This window comes from Ceratina calcarata, unplaced genomic scaffold (genome assembly GCF_001652005.2).
Source record: "Ceratina calcarata isolate Rehan_Ccalc_2016 unplaced genomic scaffold, ASM165200v1 scaffold1993, whole genome shotgun sequence".
Classification (NCBI taxonomy): domain Eukaryota; kingdom Metazoa; phylum Arthropoda; class Insecta; order Hymenoptera; family Apidae; genus Ceratina; species Ceratina calcarata.
In genome coordinates this window covers 3,958-8,395 of record NW_017141521.1, presented here as the reverse complement: position 1 = coordinate 8,395, position 4,438 = coordinate 3,958, and the positions used below count along the sequence as shown (strand labels likewise).

Below are 4,438 nucleotides of genomic sequence, written 5' to 3'. Positions count from 1 at the left end.
GGATTATACCGTGTGAGTAACTTATCAATATGAGAATGTTAATTAAGCCCGTTTGAAAGGTCATTAGGCATTATCGCGAGATTAGGATGCAGATGAGCCGATGTTCAGGTTCCCGTGAAACGGGAGTTCTCTAGGTCAGTCAGAAATGTTGAGCCTTCTATTGGTAACAGATCTTAGATTTGGTCCAAAGATTGTAACGCGATATCGGTTACGGATCAGCGAGTTAAAAAACTATGACGGAAACACAATTGTAGATCAGCTGTTCTCAGAACTGGTCGGAGTCGACGAACATGAAACGAAATCAATATACAGGGACCCTGATTGAACATAGATTTGTCTATCCCCGCGTTGGGATACGAAAAAGACATCTTCTCTCTTTGCGATTCCACCACGGGTTCTGGAATGAATAGGTGAATGGATTGATTATTATGTATGCGAGAGCTCCTCGGGTACTTGACAAATATTTTTCAACGCTACCGGTATTGACCGTTGGTAAACCAAACGTAAGATCGCAAAGGAGTTCGATTTTTCTTCTTTTTTTCAAACTTACCGTGGTGTGTAATCTACCCACACACATATCTAATAGGAAACCCTTTCTTTTTAAAACAGGCATGGTATTTTATTCAAGCCTGGCACTATCGATCGGTCACGCTGCAATTAATTTATAATATCGATGCGTGTCGTGCAATCGTAATTCCTTAACCGTTAACAAAATAACGGGCAGGTAACGCACGAATATTCAATAAATTCTATACGTACACCTTGTTCCATAATGATAGCTTAACCTATAAAACGTATAAAATTAAAAGAATTCTTAAGCCTAGTCAAAATATATCGACGAACAGAGAATTGAAAAAAAAATTTGTCACTAATTGGTTTTGCAGGTGGTCCATCCAAAGAGCGACGAGCAGAGGCAGAAGCTCAGCGACAGCGTGAAGCATATTTTTCTCTTTCGGGCTCTGGTCGAGGTAAGTTAAATATAGTACTACGTACATTCTCTGGGCGGTGAGCGTAATTGAAACGGGAATACGCGGAGCGACCAAGGCGGTGTCACGTTAGGGCGTGTACTTTTAAAATAATTGTTAACACTTGGAAATCACCACTATGAACAATTGATTTATTTTCGAAATACAGAGTAGACACGCACAATAGCTCAGACGATTGCTGACTGACTCATTGACTGACTGCTCGACTGCCCGAGGTTTAGGGTTGTTCTTATCTTACTTTCTTATGTTTCAACGCTTTAGTGACGGGCGCATATCCTACTGTGTGGTCTAATACGCAAAATGCTTCGGATAGCATTTTAAGTAGAATTCTCAGTAGCATATCGTTGTTATGTGTAGCCTGATCGACATCCGGTTGTTATCTTGTAAATTCTTTAGGAAACAAAATACATGCAGCTGTTGTAAAGGGGACCGTCACAGCGGCGAGGGTACGCGCCAATTCCGTTCGTGGAAATGCCAGTGAGTATATACATGCAGTCCGCTCAACCGGAAATTAGACTCTCAGGGATGAATTACTTTAGACAGAGAAAAAAGAGCCAAGTGGTTTCACCGGAGCGCGCACAAGTACACGATAATTAAGTTAAATCGTGTCGCCCGCGCCTCCTCTTCCTCGTACTTTTAATTATACTTTACTTATACTTCATTAGTAATCGCCCGGGATGCGATCGGTAGATCAACTGCGACGCGAAGTATGCCACATATACCATTTTCGTTCCATCTACATCCACGCAGCTCGCGACTTGAAATTTCACGACAATTATATCGTCGCCGTTCTCTAACGTCAGGAAACATTGTTCCTCCGGTTCTGGTCATGAAATATTCACGACACGCGTGTTATTGTACGTGCACATGCACATACGCACGCACGCGTGCACACACAGACACATGGATTTGCTGCAGGAACACAGGACGTGCTGGATGCGATGTTCGAGAAGAGTGTGCAACCCGGGGAATTTATTATCCAACAACGTGATGACGGTGACAATTTCTACGTCATCGAAAAGTAAGATTCTTTTTCAGCCGGTTTTATCGCCAAACTTCGGAGAACGACCGAATTCGATTACGGAGTACATGTATACATTTTCCCACGTCCTTTCAGAGGAAAGTTCGAAGGATCAATCAGGCATAGAGTCCTTGATACACACGTACGATAATCGCGGTTTCTTTGGCGAGCTTGCGTTACTCTACAATATGCCCAGAGCTGCCAGTGTCAAGGCCATCACGAACTTAACGCTGTGGGCCATGGACAGGCCAACTGTCCGGCGTATTCTGCTCAAGTCCGCCTACAGGAAACGCAAGATGTACGAGGACCTTATCAACAATGTCCCGATGCTGAAACATCTGGAAGTAAGTCTTATGGGAGAGCGCCGTAGGCTGTGGTTTAAGCTAAACTTTAAGACTCTTGATTCTCTCTGATAAGAACGTAAAATCAAACGGCGTAAACCCATATTTTTAATCAGTTTCGTGGGTAGCATTGACATTCGTTATCGCTTCGCTACCGGAGTCTACACTTTTGAGGCTTCTGCTATCTCGCGTATAATGGGTTTTCATTAACTAGAATCTTTGATACGATCCGTATCTGCGCTGGATGGCAGATTAAAATCTTCTAAACTAATTGTGTACAGTCTGAACAAGTCTCATGTGCATTTTTTAAAACTTGCATTTTCGTCGTCTTTTTTACGACTACTGTGCATGAATTCTCGTTGAAGGAAACGGTTAGTCGGTATTTCCGAACACACCGTTTGGTTGATAATAACAGCTGATCGCTCGCAATTTCATCTCCGATGTATTATTGAATTTGGATGGAATGCAAACCGTACCGATTGCCAAGAATTGTTCGGCTATAGCTAATTGCATTTATTTTGTAGCTCATTATTTCGTAACGAGCTAATTCACAGTAACCCTCATTCTAATTTTAATTTCTAACATCAAAAGACAAAATATGTTGTTTGGCCGGATATAAGTTATTCTTCGTTCTGAACCGTGTCCAAATATTAATGAGGATCAATTTCGGTGATTTGGGCGACTCGGCGACGGAATGTAGTTCGTCGAGGACGGCGTGATCAAGATCACCAGAATCGGAGACCAGGGCCGCGAGATCGAGGTAACACTTAACTTGTTGCTTTTCATTTTCCGACGTGTAGCATAATATAATTGCCGACCCAGATAGTGCGGTACGGTGTGCGACACCGAATATAGCTGTCCAGGAAACTAGCTCACTAATTAGATCGTCAATTGTACAGATGTCATTTGGTACTCTGTTTAATGCTGCAGATTAATAGAGTTCCCGCCGGTGAGTACATAGGCGAGTTGGCACTGGTGACACATAAACCTCGTGCTGCTTCGGCCTACGCCGTGGGCGACGTAAAGCTGGCCTGTAAGTTTCTCTCCATTAACGAACACTTTTCTATTAAGCCAGCTTTGTTCATTGGCATTCGTTCATTATTTCGTTGATCTCTATTCGGATGTGGATCATCGATGTCGAATACTGTACGCCGTCAGTAAATACGTACGTCTCTTCTTTTCTGACACGATCTTTTTCAGTCCTGGATGTTGAAGCCTTCGAATGCTTGCTTGGGCCTTGTATGGAACTTATGAAGCATAACATCGACGATTACGAGGATCAGCTAGTCAAAATTTTTGGTAGCAAGGCTATCATCACCGATATCCGATGAACTGTTCATTGGGAGTGATACGTTGCACTGCTGTACTAAAGACGCGACACTTTCGTACAGTAATGTAAAATTGAGCACAAACTTGTACTACCCACTTTAATGAATCTCATCCACGTGTTTTCAAATAATCTTCTCGAGTCAACTTTCGTAAAAGGACTGTTCACTTAGATACCGTGTACCGTTAAGAATCGTCGTTAATCGTTACCAAGTTTGTACCTTTGACACACACACACACACTGATGGGACAACAAAGTATAAAGCAAGGAACGAAGAGGAGACAACAAAATCTATAATTTCGAGTGGTTCGCATTTACATCACACTAAAACGAGCTCCTTTAAGACTGTGTCGGATCAACAACAAGTATTACCCTATCTTGTCGTGTGTGCTCGCAAATTATCGGAAGATCGAAGTTCGAACATTGAAAGTAAGATTTTTCATTTAATCGTACATAAAAAAAGGAAAACAAATACGTACTCGGGATGATGCAACATATCGGCAGACAGACGAAATTCTCAGATTGGTGTAACTTTTATGCTGTTCTTTTCCTTTACACTCGACAGTTTTAGATATATATTTCACTTTTAATTGGCAATTTCATAGATCAATAAATTCAATTATTTCGTACATGTCGGTGATCGTTTCCGATTCATTGAAGGGGATTCTCAAGGTATCTGCGGTATGCTTCTTCGTAAAATAGAAGAAAATATTTCGTCAACTTTCAGTTGATCCAAGATTCGCCTTTAGGCACATTCGATGAA

At 41.8% G+C, this 4,438-nt stretch overlaps 1 pseudogene; it reads left to right on the top strand.

Annotated features, from left to right (window-relative positions):
- The window catches only part of LOC108622022 (cAMP-dependent protein kinase type II regulatory subunit-like), a 4,945-nt pseudogene extending 1,134 nt beyond the window's left edge, over nucleotides 1-3,811 (top strand).
- Nucleotides 3,812-4,438: the final 627 nt, after the last annotated feature.